Below are 19596 nucleotides of genomic sequence, written 5' to 3' on the forward strand. Positions count from 1 at the left end.
ACAAACTAATTATGAAAGTTCACAACACATCACACAGAACATTTAACATTCACCCCATGTGTGTATACCCTTTTTAAAGCATGGCAGCTGTTTGTGTCATACTTTGAAATAACATAGTAACATAGTAACATAGTTCATAAGGTTGAAAAAAGACCAAAGTCCATCAAGTTCAACCTATATACATATTGTGTCCCTACCGTGTTGATCCAGAGGAAGGCAAAAAACCCTTATGAAGCAGATGCCAATTGCCCCATACCAGGGGGAAAATTCCTTCCCGACTCCAAATATGGCAGTCAGAATAAATCCCTGGATCAACGTTCTGTCCCTATTAATCTACTATCCATAACTTGTGATATTATTGCTTTCAAGAAACACGTCCAGGCTCCTTTTAAACTCTTTTATTGAGTTTACCATTACCACTTCCTCTGGCAGAGAGTTCCATAGTCTCACCGCTCTTACTGTAAAGAACCCCCGTCTGTGCTGGTGTAGAAACCTTCTTTCCTCCAGCCGTAGAGGATGTCCCCTTGTTATAGATACAGTCCTGGGTATAAATAGGTCCTGGGAGTGATCTCTGTACTGCCCCCTTATATATTTATACATAGTTATTAAGTCCCCCCTAAGCCGTCTTTTCTCCAAACTAAATAACCCTAATTCTGATAATCTTTCTGGGTACTGCATTCCTTCCATTCCCCTTATTACTCTGGTTGCCCGTCTTTGAACCCTCTCCAGTTCCACTATATCTTTCTTGTACACTGGTGCCCAGTACTGTACACAGTATTCCATGTGTGGTCTGACTAGTGACTTGTACAATGGTAGAATTATTTCCTTGTCATGGGCATCCATGCCCCTTTTGATGCACCCCATGATTTTATTTGCCTTAGCAGCAGCTGCCCGACACTGGTCGCTACAGGTAAATTTACTGTTAACCAAGACTCCTAAGTCCTTTTCCATGTCAGTCGTCCCCAGTGTTTTCCCATTTAATACATATTCCCAGCCTGGATTTTTCTTCCCCATGTGCATAACCTTACATTTATCCGTGTTGAACCTCATCTGCCACATCCCAGCCCAAGCCTCCAACCTATGCAGATCCATTTGTAATCGTGCACTGTCCTCTATTGTGTTAACCACGCTACAGAGCTTAGTATCGTCTGCAAAGATTGATACTTTACTATACAATCCCTCTACAAGGTCATTAATAAATATATTAAAAAGAATAGGACCCAAAACTGACCCCTGTGGTACCCCACTAGTAACAGTCACCCACTCAGAGTATGTACCATTAATAACCACCCTCTGTTTCCTATCACTGAGCCAGTTACTTACCCACATACACACATTCTCCCCCAGCCCAAGCATTCTCATTTTATGTACCAGCCTTTTATGTGGCACCGTATCAAATGCTTTGGAAAAATCAAGATATACGACATCCAGCGATTCTCCCCGATCCAGTCTTGAGCTCACCTCCTCATAAAAGCTGATCAGGTTAGTTTGACAGGACCGATCCCTTGTAAACCCATGCTGATATGGAGTCATACATTTATTTTCATTGAGATTCTCCAAAATAGCATCTCTTAGGAAACCCTCAAACAGTTTACATACAACAGAAGTTAAACTAACAGGCCTATAATTCCCCGGGTCACTTTTTGTCCCCTTTTTGAATATTGGCACAACATTTGCAATGCGCCAGTCCTGGGGAACAGACCCGGTCACTATAGAGTCCTTGAATATTAGAAATAGGGGTCTGTCTATTACATTACTTAACTCCCTTAGAACGCGGGGGTGAATGCCATCTGGACCTGGTGATTTGTCTATTTTGATTTTTTTTAGGCGGCACTGCACTTCTTCCTGGGTTAGACAGGCGACATGTACTGGGGCATTTATCTCATCCTGCTGTATATTACCTGGCATTTCATTTTCCTCTGTGAATACAGCAGAGAAGAATATATTTAATAGATTAGCTTTTTCCTGATCCCCGTCTATAACGTCTCCCTCATTACTTTTTAAGGGGCCGACGCTTTCATTTTTAACCTTTTTACTATTTATATAGTTAAAGAACATTTTGGGGTTTGTTTTACTCTCTTTGGCAATGAGTCTTTCTGTCGCCACTTTTGCTGCTTTTATCTGATAAAAGATAAGGATGTAAACATTGGCATATTTTATTAATTGATCTGTCAATGTTTGGTTTTATTTACTTCTATATATTTTACTCTCCATCTGTTTGATTATTACCTTATTCCATGTCTTTCTCATCATGCTTTTTTCTTTCAACATATTATTATTATTATTATTATTATTATTATTATTAACTAACTGCTTAGAGGTTCCCTTTCAAGTGACTTTTGTGATATTTTTAACAATTTGGATTGGATCTAAACCATATCTCTATAGCTGTTATGTGTGAATTGGTTTCATAATTGATTGCTGATTAACAGTGGAGGTGAAATAATCTTGTAAAATCTGCATTATTAATTATGATTACAAATTAATTATAAAGGGCAGCATTTCAATAGAAGAGTGAGTTAGCTCTCAGTAATCCATAGCTGGATTTATAAAGTTTCTTCTCAGTAGTTTAGCATTCCACCTAACATCTCCTATGTCTAGATTGAGACACCTGTGTTGAGAGGGTGGCAAGACCCTGGAAGAGGCCTCACAACATACACTTCACCCTCCTCTCCCTTGCACCAGTAACCCTGGGCTCACATCTGAACCTCTAGCAACATACACTCATACTATCACAGTGCACACTTGCTGACAAGATATACTAACACACACTCTCATACTAACACCATACACTAACATACACATAAACACTCCAACACCAGATGCTGATACACACACACTCATGCTAACAACATATACTAACAGACACACGCTCTAACACCATACAGTACAGTACAGACATATGCTAGCAGCATATGTGCCGGACTGGCAATCCTGAGGGTGCTCTGGCACCTTAAGTCTACAGACCACCTGATGACATAGGTGTGTCCAACAGCTGGATATGCGTAACTGCACGCTACATTTTCATGTTCATGTGGTATTAATTGCTTGTGATTCAGTATATCATACAATTAAATAAAGATAACTTGCAGCTGCCTCACTAAGGTTGCAAAAAGCAAGCAGGGTTGTTGCATGGTGCTGAGTTGTATAGATAAAGGCATTAGTAGCAGGAAGAGGAGGGTGGTTCTGCCATTTTGTTGGTGGGTTCCAGATAATCCTTTGGCACCAAATTTGACCCTTGACTTCAACCCTATGGTACCCAATCATTGAGCTTGCTTGTGTAATTTTTTGTTTTGTTAATTTCTTGTAAATTTTGACATTGGCTAGTATTTTACCTCACTCGACCGCTGCCTGCCCCGACCTCTGCTTTATTTTTTTACTTTGTTGCTGCTCTTGTCCTTTGTACCTCGCTTTCGATCTGGTTTGACCTTGGCTCGTGTCTGACCATGCTCCTGAAGTCTGTTTGTATTCTTGTTCTGTCCCTGTGTGTTGTTTACCTTCTATCACGATAGACCTGATGGCTGTGGAGTACTCTGGGGCTCAACCTTAGAAGAAAAAGGGCTAAAAACTCCATGATCTGGGCACTGACCCAACTCCACATAGAGGGTGAATTCATCTTGGTAGTTGATTTCATCCTTTATCTTATTATTGGTCATGTTCCATATGATGTGCTGATTTTTGGCAATGTGTGCGCCTATTGCCTCCCAAGGACCATTCCTTTATGCTATGCTTGTTATCCTATCTTCTCTTTTCTGCATCATTTAAATCATACGGTCTTGATGCACTCTTGTAAGTTAGTTAGTTACAATCCAATAAGCTCACAGGGAAGCGCATATTGTATTTTGTTAACATGATATTATTTTGTGCTGGTATGATTTTCCAAATCCAATTTTATTCCCTCAATTTGGCTTCTGTCAATGCACATCTTCCAGGAAATGTATCTTCATGCCATTTTTCCACTCGCTGAGAAATTATTTTCACTCAAGGTTGAACAGTATCCTAACTTACAATTACTAACACTTAACAAGAGTATCTTTATGGGCAATTACACAATTTAATTATATTCTTTGTGTGGCAAAATAAATTTGCAGTTAAGAATTTAATTGCACTTTGTGCATCTTTAACTGACAGTAATTAGATCATTATCTAAATTTAATTGGACCTAGGTCATTACTTTATGCTTTTTCTTAATATTATATATAATTTTCCCAAACAAACCCGAAGAAATTGAAAAGTAAAACAAAAGAAGTCAATTGAATGCAAGTATCTCGTTTGGCCACTAGGTGGCAGTTTAAGATTACTATAAGAAAAAAGGGCTCACACTATGCATTTTGTCACATGTGCCTGAATGTGAAATCACATATAAGTCTTTTCTTAAAGAGTTTGATGATGACTTTGTTGCCTGGACACAGGCAGGAGAGGTGGGTGTTGACCTATGTGTGCTGCAGTGTAATTCAAAATCTTATTTCTGTTCTGGCAGCAACTGCTTTAAAAGACTTTCATTGGTAGAAAAATATATGCTTTAAGAAATAACAAAAGCACTAAAGAAAATGTTAATAATAATAAAAAAAAAAACCCTAGCAACTTTAGAACTAGCACAGTCTTGAGCATCTACTGATGAGGATGGGAATGAATAGGCATGTTCTGCGTTGGAGGCATTAATAATATAGTATTAGTCCAATCATACTTGCCAGAGGACATTGAGTTAGAATGCAACAGAACATTTTATGATGAAAAGTAATCATATTTTCTTTGTTAGTTACATGAGCTTAGGCTAAACAAGATACATTTTTTTTCATGTCACTTAAGTGGACTTTTTCAATTTTGAGGCATAATTTGGCTTGTTTTTCCCAAATATTCACGTTTGCATCGAAGGAAAACAGTGCATTCTTATGATGTTGCAAAGAAAGGGATTAAGTCACTTCAAGGGTATTTGAATCCCCGGTCAAACAGTATTCCTTTCAGTGCTAGGGCAACCCCCCCCAGTTTTCTATAGAAAAGGGATTAAATTCCATAATTGTGCTAAAGACACAAACTTTAGTTGGAAAATACATATGCCTGTAAGTATGTCTTAACAGATACTGTTTAGCGGGATTTATGACTTTACTATCCCTGATCTCTGCATGGTAGCAGGGGTTAGACTGTTTTACTAGCATATGAACAGCTAATACCACAATAATATCTTGTGCCATGGTGGCTCTTTAAATCCCTCATCCGCAGCATCTCTTAATATGGCAACATGCAGCCATTTTAGGCTGCCGGCTCTATTTAGACACTACTGGGGCAGAGGGGCAGTGAGGGAGGGCAGAATTGTGGGAAAATGGAGGAATGTGTTGCAGGCTTTTAAAAGAATGAGCATAGATCAAGAATGCCCATTATTACAGAAACAGGAAAATAATAATGCATAAAACAGTTATGAATAAACATGGAGATCCACTGGTCCAGTCTGTGTACTTTTTTTGAAGAGGTATAGTGCTTTGTTTGGGGTTCAGTTGTTGAGTTGTTGTTGGAAAAGGGAGGAATGCGTTGCAGGTCTGAGAAGGGCATTTTTGCAGAGGTGTAGTTGTTTTCTTTGGGTGTTATTATCTTGAGAAATGTACTTCTGGTTCTTGCGGGCTGGAGATTCATTCTTCTAATTTAATCTGTTATTGTACCGGGGCATTTTATTACTTTTGAAGTTCCATGGGAGCAGTCTTGTGTAGTTTACTTCTCTTTGATGCATTTTATTTTTTGTGGAGTACTGGATGGCCGTATTTTCTTTTTTAATCTTATTACACTAGTGCAAAATACACGCAATCATAAATTTCACATGCTCATAGTAAATGGGGTGCAGCTAAAGTCTCTGTTGAAACATTAAAGCTAATTTTCTCATTCTCCTAATGAATTATGTTTGACTGTATTCGTCTGATCCGATTACCTCACTTTTTCATGCATACATTTGGCTCACCAAACAAACTGATAAACATAGTATTATTTACTGTGTTCATAAATCCAAGTGAATGCAATCAGCTTTTTATAGCCATGTTTGTGTAAGCTTTGTCTAGCAATTGATGTAAAAAAAAGTGTTGTAAATATTTTCTGGTATAATTGGTCTTTCAGTTTTAAATGAGTTCCATATTTCACAGAGCTGCCTCTTGAGAAATATCTTGCAGCAAAACATGCGTCGAAATCATTTTACCATTTTACTTGAAAATATTAACATCTTACCCGTCTTATCCCATGACGTTATTTTTATAAAGTCTGCAGAAGGTTATTCGTGTTTAAATCGTATTGCCCTAATTTTTTACACTTTTATCAACCAATCTTACAGGCCATGACATGGAAGCATGGTGGATGGCACATGACAGGATCTGCACCTCTCATAAGGCAATGCTCATATTTATTATTACCATCCCAGTGGGAACAGGAGTAGATGAGGGAGATATATATATAGTGCCATTCACTAATACTAGCACCCTTGGTAAATATGAGCACATTTTTATTGTTTAACCTTTTGACCTTTTCTTAAAAGAAAATATACAAAAATAGACTGGTCTCGTGGATATAAAACAATACAGGGTTGTCCAAAAAAAGTAAAATATGTGTGCCACAATTATTGGCACCCCTATGAATTCATATGAGAAAAGTATATTTGGCGTATATTCCCATTGATATTTTACATTTTTAGTACACCTGGGAGGCAAGGAACAGGAAGTAGTTCAACCATGACTATATTAGGTAACACATAGGCCAAATTGCCTTAGTCATTTATCATAAAAGGCTGTTGAGCTTCACAAAATGGGAAGTGGCTATAAGAAAATAGTGAAAGCATTAAAAATACCAATTTCCACCGTAATTAAGACGTTCCAGACAACTGGAAATGTTATAAATCAAAGTGGAAGAGGACATGTGTCACAATTGTCTCAACACACTTTGAAGAGGATGGTTCCAGCGGCCAAGCGGCATTTCCAAGAATTGCAGAAGTTAGTTGCATTTTGAAGTCAGAAAGTCTCCAAAACTACAATCTGACATCACCTACAACCATTAAATTTGAAGTATCTGGAGAAATTCTGTATGGAGGAATGATTTTGTATCCCTTGCCATGTATTCTCCCACCTCATCAGGCATTATAGGAGAAGAATCACAGCTGTTATCTTGGCAAAGGAGGTAGCACAAAGCATTAGACTAAAACGATGCCAATAATTGTGCCACACATATTTTTAACAATTTAAAAAATGTTTTTTTGGATAAACATGTTGTTGTGAAGAAACGATCAAAAGGTTAAACAATAAACACATTTTCACAGCCTTCTTTTGCTCATATTTACCAAGGGTGCCAATATTAATGGAAGACACTGTAGCGTAACTCAGTACCCTCCACGGACTAATTGCACCGGCCCCCTTATTAAACAAGAGGTCAAGGCACTCTTTTTTTGTTTATTTATTATTAATATTCTTTGTATTCTAAAGTTTTAAAAAAAATGTTTGTTATATCAAATTTTGTTCATTACAGGTAAGGGCATGGGAGTTTTTAGCTGCAACATGCAAACTTTGTGGATCCCATGCACTCCCATGCACTACTCATGTGCTACTACAGTAAACTCATATATTGGTAAACTAGCTGGCTATTTGATGAACCGTTAATTATACTGACAACTCAATTGCTTAGAGTCTTTCTTTGTCTTACTTTGTGTGGCCTTTTTAATTGAAAAGTGTAAGTGTTAAAGGAATTGTTTGTTTGTAATCCAATGCATGTACTTTGTAACTCTCAGGATTTGACCAGGTGCATTATGGTTATTACCCCAATCTCAAGTGGAGCTGACACCATTACATATAATACTGATTGATGATGCGAAAAGCATCCATCAGCATGTAAGGTTTAATGATGCAAAATAACTTACTGTAGTATTCTACCTTTACCTTGAAATCCAGTAGAGGTCATACTTGTACTGCTTGCCGTGCTCTTGAGAAACTAAATAAAAATATAAATTAATAAACAAACAATACAATTCTGTTTTTTCACTAAAACTGGCACAATTTTCCAACTAATGTCCTACAAGTTTACATAAGGTAATCACGATTTAAACAGTACCAAATCTATGCAGAATTGTGAGGCAACTGAATACAACATTTTTAGTGTTACTGGTGGAATTTCACTCCCATCCGTTTCAGCACCATAGACAGTGGCGTCTGCAGAAATCTTATTTAGTGCGAGGGGGGCTAATTATAAAATTTGCGCACAGGCTGCACTCACACAACTTGCTTCTGCACCCAGATTACACACAGATACATGACTTGCCCAGATTCCATCCTCAAGATACAATAAAAATATTGAGTTTCATGAATGAATGGCATTTCCATATTGGTATTCATTTAGGAAACGAGCTGAAAATCTGCGTTCCTATGCCAAACACAAAATAGGAAAGGATGTTTTGGATAGTCTTCCTTCTTTCCAAATTCAAAGTCCAAAATGTGCTCATCAAAAGACAACAGCAGGGGTGGTGCAGAAGGGTCCAAATACAGCTGTGTGACATTTGACAAAAACCCAGTTAGCAAATTACTCCCCAACACACTCGAGTAAATCTGAAGTAAATCACTCAAATGACTAATTAAAGCATTTTCAAATGTATTTATGTGTCTCCAGTCCTCCTGTCTAATGTTCTTAATATAAGTGCACCATGAACTCCATGAACCAGTATCTCAGCCCTCCTCTGGGGTACGGTCATACTTAGATCACATCAGGAGTGTTGCTAGGTTCCAAAAAGATCTGGGTTTGAGCCATGATGATATACAGCACTGTACTGACGGTAACTGTGCATAAACAAATGGAATCGTAATAAATAAAACATTTTAAGGTCCGAAAAAATAAGCCATACAAGTCAATTGAATGTTGGCCTATTAAACAGACCAACTCGCCATTAAACTAGAATAGGTTGAGGTGTATGTCAAGGTGGGGAATTTATATTTACATTAAATGTACTTCTTAATAAACTTCTTTTAAAAGTGACTTTTTAAAAAGGGAAAACAGTGTTGTGTAAGATAATATAAACGGACATTGAGAAAAACTTGCTTTTGTTTTATTTTGCTTCAATAAACTTCCTTTATCTGTGAATTTTTGTCTGTCGTGAAATTTTGGATGTCTTTCCCTGCTCAAACACCATAGACTTTCATTAGTTAGCGTATCAGGCAGGGGAATTAAGACCAAGCCTTTCTACTTTTTTTTTTTTTTTTTTTTTTTTTTTTTTTTACCACAAGGCTGTATGATAAGGAGTCATGGTGCTTCTCTACCAGATTAGACCAATGTAAATTATTTAGAACACATAAAATGACTGATATGCAGTTGACCAGAAAACACTGCAAAAAACTATAAAAAAAATTAAATAATTTTTTTAAAAAAGAGCACAACTCTTGAAAACTTATTTTCATGTAAGAAGTAATAATAACATTTGGTGGACTTTCCTCTTTAGACCAGTGATGCAGTGTTCTCTGTTGACACATGTATTATTAAAGCAGTCTTCCTACGCTTGCCTGATTTTAAGTTTACCTTTCTTAAATAGTTTATTGTTTACTGTTAGCTACATGAATGTGAAAAGTGACACGTTCTCATGCTAGAACACGGAGGGTGATCGTTTGTAGCAATTTCTGTGTAGAGTTAGAACAATTTCAAAATACTAAAAAACTTTCCAGTGCTATCCTTGGCTGTGAGACACTGTTCATACCTGGAGTGTATCTCAGAGTCTTCATTTAGGAAACACTTGGGGCTTTTACCTGCACAAGTCTAGAACCTTCTTTTCTTTCTTCTTTTGATTCAGGAACGGAATTTGTTGCCCGGTGCCCACATTTACTCTTACTCTCACACCATCGCTCACTCTCTCTCCTCGCAGTCGCAGTAAAGTTTTCCTACCTTTCTACCAACCACTTCTGTTTCTGCCAACCACTTCTGCATCTTCTTCATCTCCCTTCCCTTCTAACAAGACCCTAGCAAGGTTCTGGAGGCTACCAATTCTGTATTGGTTGCCGAACATGCATAAGAACATACATAAGAACCCTGATACATACATACATGCATACATACATACTTAAATGTATGCAGACTTATTTCTAAATCTATGTACATACATGGACACACAAACACATTTAAGCGATAGTGGGCCACAGCATGCCCACAGGAAGCATGTGTATTCCTCTGAAGACATGCTTCCTAAAACAAATGACACAGAATTAGTCCGAGTCTGTCTCTGATGCAGAGTCACTGGTTTGCTGTTACATTTTCTTTGTTGTCTGTATAATAGGGCCAGTCAGGACAGACAATTATTTATTTGTGATGAATGCTGAGAACGATGACCTTGGATAAAGATATTGACTCCTGATGACATTCAATCTCACACACCTTAGTAAATGGAATTTTATTGATTATGGAGTTTATGAACTAGACCTTGAAAGGTTCATGCACAAGGGCTGTCATATGCATTTTATATGTATATTGGAGCTTTGTTTTCACTTGTACGCTTGATAATATTTTGATAAGATTTATTATTCCGTGTCACTTGGGGTAATATTTCTATGTTTTTCAAAACTGGTTTTGAATAGAGATTATTTGCCCTTAAAGCAGCCTTGTGCCAGCTCCCGAGAACAAGCGGGGTTTTCTGTTCTGTAGCAGTCTCTTCCAATAGGTTAGGGCTCTGGAATAATATCAGATAGAGTGTCTTACATTCTAGTGCTGTCTTGGACCAATCCCTAGATGTATAGCTACAATGCCTACACACTGGACCAGGAGCGCAAGATATCACCATAGTAATCCCAAATTAGAGACTTTGATGACGAATTCCAAAGTTGTGGGAGCTATGAACATATAGAACAATACACGTTTTTAAGCAAATGAAAAACACCCTGGAAATTATGTTAACAATGATGAAATGGCAATTATTACCCCGCTTTCAATAAATGATATATTCTGTTATGGACAAGTGATCTAATTTAGTTAATTGCCCTTCATTTGTTATATGAAAAATATTATAATTTGAGTTTGTATTTAATGCAAGCCTTTACTGCTTTGTGCAAGAATCTTTTCTTAGAACACACATGAATGTTTCACTACAATTACTTGTATCTAATGTAGACTTTTTAGAAATGATGTTGCCGTTGTATATCTCCACATTGGCGTTCTCCGGTGATTTTTGTAACATCACGCAAATTCCTCTGGGTCTTCTGTATGTATGAGAAGAGATAGCATTGTACTATCGCCTGCCTTGCGGTACACAATATATTTGAAACAAGATATATAATTCACCATCACCTCTTAGACATAAGGGACATTTTGATACTAGTAACTTTCTAGATTATGATGGTATAAAAGGTAATGTTATGAAAAATTGTTCATGTGTGATAACTTTTATACAGGAATAGTACTATGGGGGACCGGTCAGAAAGCAATATTTGTAAATGGAATGCCGCAAAAAACATAATGTCTCTAAGTGGTATCATGTTTTATACAGCACTGCGGAAAGTGATGGCGGTATATAAAACAATAAATAATGTTATTATAATGCACGCCGATATGCCTGTCACAAAGTCAGAATTGATATTTTCTTTCAGGGATCCTTAATGGCAAGGGTTAGGTGGTATGTGTCAATCCTAAACTATGAATCATAGTCTTACGTGTATTGATTTAACGGTATAGCCTTCTACAAAAGAATTCACTTCTAGATAAAGAAAATAACTTTTATTGGAGAGAAAGTATAAAAACACAGCAACGGAAATCCAAATAAGCAAAACAATAAATCAAAATATTCAAATCCAACAATAATAACAAAGTATAGTCAAAGCATTAAACAAGAACAATACAGCAAGTATGCACATTGTACAGTTCAGAACAGAAATACATCTGAGTAATACTAATTAGTAATTAGTACTAATGTGATTTTATCTATTTGTTTAGAGAAGAAAAAATAATCTATATTGAATAATGACTTTAGTTACTATATAATCTGACTAAATAATGCACAAAATAGCCAATATTATTATGTAATTAATTGCTCTATCACAATCCAAAATTAGTAAGTGAAGGTGCAGAATTCAAAATAAAATATATTTGAAAGAAGGTGCAGAATTCATAGAATGCCTCGGCCTGGTTCAGACTCCAAAATAGGCATTTAACCCCCATGGACAGCTTCTAGAATTCAGAGGATGTGGGAGTTCTGACTCGGTTAGCAAAGTACGTCTGCAATCCCAGCCAATTTATCCCACATTTCTCCGGTAGGCTCTGATGCTTTGCAACCAGCCTGGCCTCCTTCTTGTTGTCGAGTGACAGTAATTACTAGCACTCATCATACGATGATAATAAAGTATCAGAAAGATCAGGTAAAGGAGTAATAGAAGGAGCAACAGTCCCTGAAAAGTTTTCTTTACAATATTAATTTAACAGACAAGGGGTGATGTGTCAGCCAGTAGAAATAGTAAACCAAAAATATGTGACTATTCCAAAAGTTCCCTATAGTCTCCTCTTTTATAACTTTTTTTATAGCTAGTTTTATCTTAAATGGGACGATTTTGGGGGCCTGTACTAACAATGCCCAAATAATGGATATTCTATAGGAATGTCTGTGGTTGCTCAGTAGATGTCAAGCCTAGAAAACAGAGACAAAATTCTAAGTTAAAAATAACAAGCAACCCTTCATAAAATTAGAATGTTCATTATCCAAATACAGTGTTAACCCCTTAATGCCAAGACTGTTTCTTACTCGTACACTTTAGGACAAAGGCTCTTTGAACATTTTTCAGTGTTGCTGTTTAGATGTAATTTTCTTCCTTTTCATTTTGTGCACCCACACACATTATATATTGGGTTTTTTTCAGGACAAAGAGGGCTTTCTTTAGATACCATTATTAGATATCATATAATCAAACCATATATTTTTGAAAACTAAACAACTCAAGGTATTTCAAATGCTGGTATTTTTACCCTTTCCATGGACTTATTCTACCACCAGCCTTTGTCAAACACGTTGTAATTCAGGTATGAATTTACCGCTCCTGGTATATGCCACTGTAGTCAGGCTAAGGGCCTTCTCTTGAAACATATAGCAACCTAACTGTCTAGGCACATGGGGAATCTGCCCCTAGCAAAGCTGTTTTACCTTGTTACTTAGCTGCGTTTATCATTCAAGCTGGTTTATAACTGGCGCAAGAACTAATTCTGATGGATAGGGTTAAATTGCATGTATGCAGCTGGTAAAATTTATTTTTGAGTTGGTTATTAAATTTTTCTTGAAATTGATATAATAATTTAGGAACATCGCAAATTGTTCATGTACTGTCTATTGCTTTTAATTGACATGCCCTTTTAAGTACACTTACAGTCTATTTTACGGGATGACAGGGGGTCAGATGTGAAAACAAAGCAAGTGGGAGAGGGAAAGCAAAGGAGCATACATCAAGTGCTTAATTCATTTTATCACGGCTTCAAGATCCTCTGCAGAAACTTCAAAAGTATCTTCCCCTTGATGAAATGAGTCCTTGAATCATATCTGGAGGCAGCAGTATTTTAAAGCAGTGTAATGCATGCGATATCGTATAAAAGAATGAAGCACAGCACTGCAGGATATTCTTTTTAAAAGTGGGTCTGCAAACAGACTAATGGTATAAACCGTTACAGACTGTTCATTGCAGAATACGTAGAAAATTAAAAAAGGCATTAGTCATCTCAACAATATATAGCGCGGAAGAAGGTCACCCTTCCCAAGTATACTTCTTTAGCATCTAAATCCCATTATTCATCTGCTATATGCTTGTGTATCAAAAAGCTTATACCAATTTGTGTGTTGCGTGTTTGCCCTCAATTAAATAGGGTGCAAGTGATACAAACACATTGTTTCATTACGCTACAATGTTTGTTATTCATACAGGCAACTCAAATGGCTATTTAGAGCCACCATCAGCTACATTTCTTAAATGTGTGTTATTTTGGTTTTTAAAGTATTCAGTCACAATATCTAAAACTTTTTCGGCTGACAAAAGGCATAAGATACTCATATCCATACAAACTCTCTTGTCTCGCAATGTTTGTACCTGCTGCAGGTTTGAAAACCTTACTTGGTTCATCACCTTTTCTTCTGTTCAAAATAACCTTGCCCAGGCCTGGACGGAGCCATACACTCACCCAATCTGCCCCTTCAGTGGCAGATCGGGGCTGAAGCATGCGCGTGAGGCTGGTTATGTCGCACGCTACATGAGCACATATCCAGCTCAAAGTGCTATGGATGCCCTGGCATCACCAATTCAACCCTGGCCTTGTTCATCCTGTCCTTGTTTAAGCACTAGCATTATTTTAGCTTCCACCATTTATTTTAGAAGCCTATTACACTTATTCATCATGAAACATGAATGCAGACCCATACTATTCCTGTTTGCAGTGATGGCAACTAGTGCAGAAAAGGTTAACCTTCTTCTCAGCTAAACATCTCGCCTTACTGTTGAAATGATTTAAAGTCAATTTAAATGATATACGTGACAAACATTTGGAAAATGATAATTATTTTCATTAATAGGTAATGTGTGCCGGTGTGAATGTTCAATGTAGGTTTCCTGTACTTTGAAATGAAGAAATGTTCACTTATTTAAACATTCTCCTCTGCAGAAATGGTTTTCCACCCGCAAAAATGTGTGAATACCCGATTAGCTTATTTTCAAATGTATGAGTGACTTCAAAAACAGAAAAGTCTGCAGGACCAGGATATCAAGCGGGTTCCTGAATCTGTTTCTTTTACAAGTCACGGACCAAAGAAGAAGAATATATGCACCTGCCAGTAGCTTTATGTGAGTACATTTATTACACAACATAAAACATTGTTAATTATACATCGGTAAATGGATATGGAGGCAATTGACTCCAGATTACTTTGATTCCAGGTATTTTTTAGATAATACTTGCAGTTCCATATGATGCTAGGAGGGTGTTTGGGCTAGAAAGGATATAATGATGTAAAATATGTCCATATTTAATGCAGCCATGACATGAGTTATTTACATCTACTCACTTCTTAAGAAGAAATACTGTCTAAATGTGCCTTCAGAATAAAAGTAGCACAGAACAATATTTTTACACTAGGTAAATATCAATGTCGGGAGTTAGCTGAAACAATAAAGGTGTCCACAAGTGAGCTTAGATCTGTGCTCCCCCAGGATCACTGCAACTTGATCATTTTTTTGTGGTCCTAGAGTGCAGGGAAATGCCATATTGTGTGATGTGCACGAGGTCTGGGTGGAAGATGCAGACCTTTGCTCACATACTCTAGAACCCCGAAGAAGATTCCTCCTACAGTAAAAATAGGATGGCTTAGGATGAGATGGGGCGGTAATTTAAGGAGGATATATCACTACAGTAATGGTTTTCCAGTTCTGATTTCTGTGTAATAAACAAACTGTGACAGTCATGTAGGATTGGTGGTGGAAAGGAGGTATGCTTCTCCTCGATTCCTTTCCTATGTGAAGTAACACCAGAGTCTTCCACCTGCTAGGTGATTAATTTAGGTGAATGAGAGGGCGGATATAAAAGGGAAGCCAGGAGGGCAGGTAGCTCTCTGGCTGAGGACACAGAAAGCCTGTCTGTGGGAGAGACATGTGAGTAAGGTGAGTAAAGGTTGCTGGACATATTATGTTAAGTTGGCAGAGAGAAGCTCTCCAGCTGGTAGTGAGGGACATCCCTTGTGTAGTAAGTGCCGGACAGGCAAGGTATTTCTTTTGTTTCTGTGTTGTTATATTTCTTTTGTCTTTACAACTTTTCTAAAAAACCTGACCCTGTGTCAGATTGCACGAACTTACTGCTGTGTGCCTGGTTTGAATGAAGACGGGCACTTGTCCCTTGACCTCAGCGAGGGGCGATCCCAGACCTACCTCACAAAACCCAAACTGCATCCAACACGTCTTCATCTCTCTTCATCTTTGACGAGTCACAGCTATTATATATATAAGCAGCAATAAATTATTCACATACTTTTAAAGCAACCTAAATCCCTGTCTCGAAGCTAGTTGCTGTCTATATCAATCTGTCCAAGTAGTATTCGTTACAGTTTTAGTTACAAACACAAAATGTGATGCAAAATTTGGATTATGATTTTGAAGTCTCAACACTTTATCCGACCCACATTTGTCAAATAAGCTGAGGAATACTATAAATATCTGTGAGTCAGGTTCATCACCATGGCGTGCTTCAACATCTGTTCAAAATATTTTCCTCCGCTGACACTGCATTATGGAAAAAAAAAGCAAGGCTAATACTTATGTGCAGAATTTTCAGTTGCAGTTTCCTTCTGCTGAATTAAATATAAAAAATCCCTTTAGCAACGCGTGATGCATAAGCACCTATGTGACCTATTTGGTATAAGATATCTTGAGGTTTTCTTTCAATTTGATGTTAATTAGACAGCTGTTTCCTGGACAATTCATGGAGCTGAAAGCTGATGCTTCATTATCTAAATAAATGTTTTATACTTGCATAAAATATTGCACAGAGAAGAGCAGATGTATTACTTTTGAACTCAATGAGAACACTATGACCCCCCCCATAAAAAAAACCAATTGTGAAGCAAAGGGGATAAATTCCATGAGACTTGTGATCTGTTTCATATTGTGATCTATATAAAATATCACATAGCAAGCAATGCTTTGCAATGTTTCAATGGCACCTGTGGATGTGAAATAGTTAAATAATTAAGAGAATCTTCAGCACTGATGTATTGCTTTAGAATAAACACCAAAATTCTCCGAATAAGTAAATACACGATCAAAACAATGCTTGGTGTTGGACACAGTATTTGCTATGGCCATGCATGCTTCATCTGCTGTCCAAGGTCCTGAAATAGTTGAGCTTTCAGTATATCCCACACAATACACCTAGAAAGCTCCATCCACCATGAAATGAAATACATACAGGTTAAAACTCATTTGCAATTATTTTAAATAATGCAACTTGTCAGTCAATGCTTATGTTGCCAAGTAAAGCAGGATTCATAAAATTACAAAACTTATGATTGTGAGCTCATTATTCAAAAGAAGCTAATATTTTGGTTTTCCTGGAAAGTCCACAGTAAACCTGGGTGTAGACCTTTGCCTATATCCAAAAATTGTTTCTTCGTAGAGCTTTCTGTAGCCACATGCATCATAAAGCCCATGACTTTTACCCCACAATCCGTCATTACCTCAAAAGGAGAAGGTGGTGCAGTAGCAGTTTCTGTATTAACTCTTCACTTTCTGTCCATCAATAGATCAGAACATGTTTGTTTAACATGCAACTCTTTCTGAACAAATGCAGCTATATAGCAAACACATCATTCAGATGTTTTGTCAATGTCAATGAAATAGTTAACAATCAGTATTTTTCCTTGTTCATCAAAAGGTCAAATTTGATATCTACCTTGAAATTATATTTGATATCAAATCCGTTTTGCTAGTTAGTTAATAGGACCATTCATAATTTGCAGCCTAGCTTAGATTTGACATTACGTTTTGCTCCTTGGAAAATGTTTTGTGCAAAGAAGATTTTGCTTTTCGGGTGTTGTCAGCTTGAACATTTCTGTCATATGTCATGGTTAGTGGCCATTTCATTCAGTGTTCCTCAACCCTCTGCTCAAGGCAAACCTAACAGTCCAGGATTTAGGTATTACTCAGATGTTTAAGGTGTTTTTGATGCAACACCATAGACACACATGAGTAATACCTAAATCCTGGACTGTCAGGTTTGCCTTGAGGAGCACTAATTTAATTTAAAAGAAAATGCCATCTTCAACTTTTTTCCTCTATGAAATTCTAGGGTCATTTCTGGTTTCTGTCTTCATAAATTATTGGATTACTTTTAATAATAATTTAGAGTAAAATGTAATTTTCATCTTGGTTAGAATTAAACAGTTAACCCGCACTTCTGAAAACAAATTGTCAATCTAGAACAATATTAAAATATTCGTTAAATATGTAGTATAAAGTTAATATATGGTCTTTGACAGATGCAAAAACTATGTTTTCCGCAACTCAGCAACTATTAAAAATAAAAACCATGCCAATTAGGGACCCTGGCAAATTTAGAATTCTGCTTGCCCTTTCTATTGCATGGTTAGTGCATAAATTGCACATTAGCTAATTCAGCCACGGTTACTCATTCCACTGTATGATGCATGTTTTTCCTTAGCAATGATATCAAATATTAAAATATGTCTATAGCTTTACACAGCTAAGAATCTTAGTGCTATAACCTGTTTTTATTACCAGGGATACCAAAAGTCATGCAAACATTTCTAAATCTCTTAAAATATCTATATGTCACAGTCCCTCTGGTTTCATAGCAGTCATATATCTTAGCAAGCACTCTGGCACACACCAGGAGCACTATAATAGATTCACTTTATGAAGGCACTACACAAAAATTAAAGGCGGTGATAATAGTTGAAGGACGTTTTATGCATAAAATGAGTCACAGTGCATGCAAGGAACCTGTTGTATGGAGGTACCAAGGAGGCAATCAAACTTCCACTTTTCCTTACAGGCGTGTGATGGGAATTGTAGGGCAGGGATTGGAATAGCTGTCAAACTGTACTCAATTTAGTTTAATATCAGATTTGGAGAATTGATTGGGATTATCTTTACATTAGCTGCGTGTATTATAGAAACTCGGTACACAAAATATATATCTCAAGGTAAATCTCATACCATTTTTGTAATGGGTTTGGACCTTATTAAAAAGCGGTATTAAAAACACATCTCTACTTCATAAATTTGCTCCGTTTTACTTATTTATTCCAGTATATTTACATTTGCAAAGAAAATGTTATGCATTAGTTGTTGTCCTCCATTTGGGTAAATCTATATAAAACTACACAGAGCAGTTAATTTAATATTAGTTGAAAGCTATTTCAAATATATACTGTATATATGTGTGTATATATATATATATATATATATATATATATATATATATATATATATATATATATATATACATATCATAAATAGTGTAACCCATAATTTTTCTTATATATTTGCAAGATTAAAAATATTGACTACTAATTAATTTAATGAGAAAAAATACTGCTGTTTTATTATGCTATTATACAATTAAATACAAGTTATTGATTTATCATGTGTGAAGAGAAACACCATATGGAGATCAATAATGTAAGTAATATAACACAATGTAATTAACATAAATCATGATCAAGGATGCAATGTACATAACATCATTTTTAAACTTCTGTTCCAACTGTAAAATATAGCTTTATTTATTACGGCTCATTAGATTCTGTACAACCATATTGTTACTATATGTGTACCGCATATTGTTATTATTTATACTACTTATTGTTAATTTGTTAAACTTTAAGTTCGGTCAATTGAGGAATGTGGTTGTTGCAGTGAGACCGGGCTGACAGAGTAGGCTTTAATGCATGGTCCCTTTAATTTTTTGCAGTGTTGTTCTGGAGAATCCCCCGATACGCTCTTGACTCTTTCCTCATCCCCCTCAACCCAACAAATCTTCCTGTGTGTGAAATACTTATCGGCAGTAGGCTCTAGTGCAGGTTTTAATCTTCTTTAAGAAGATGTTTTTTCTTGGACATCTCCAACAATCACCTTC

Source organism: Spea bombifrons, chromosome 8, assembly GCF_027358695.1.
Source record: "Spea bombifrons isolate aSpeBom1 chromosome 8, aSpeBom1.2.pri, whole genome shotgun sequence".
NCBI lineage: Eukaryota > Metazoa > Chordata > Amphibia > Anura > Pelobatidae > Spea > Spea bombifrons.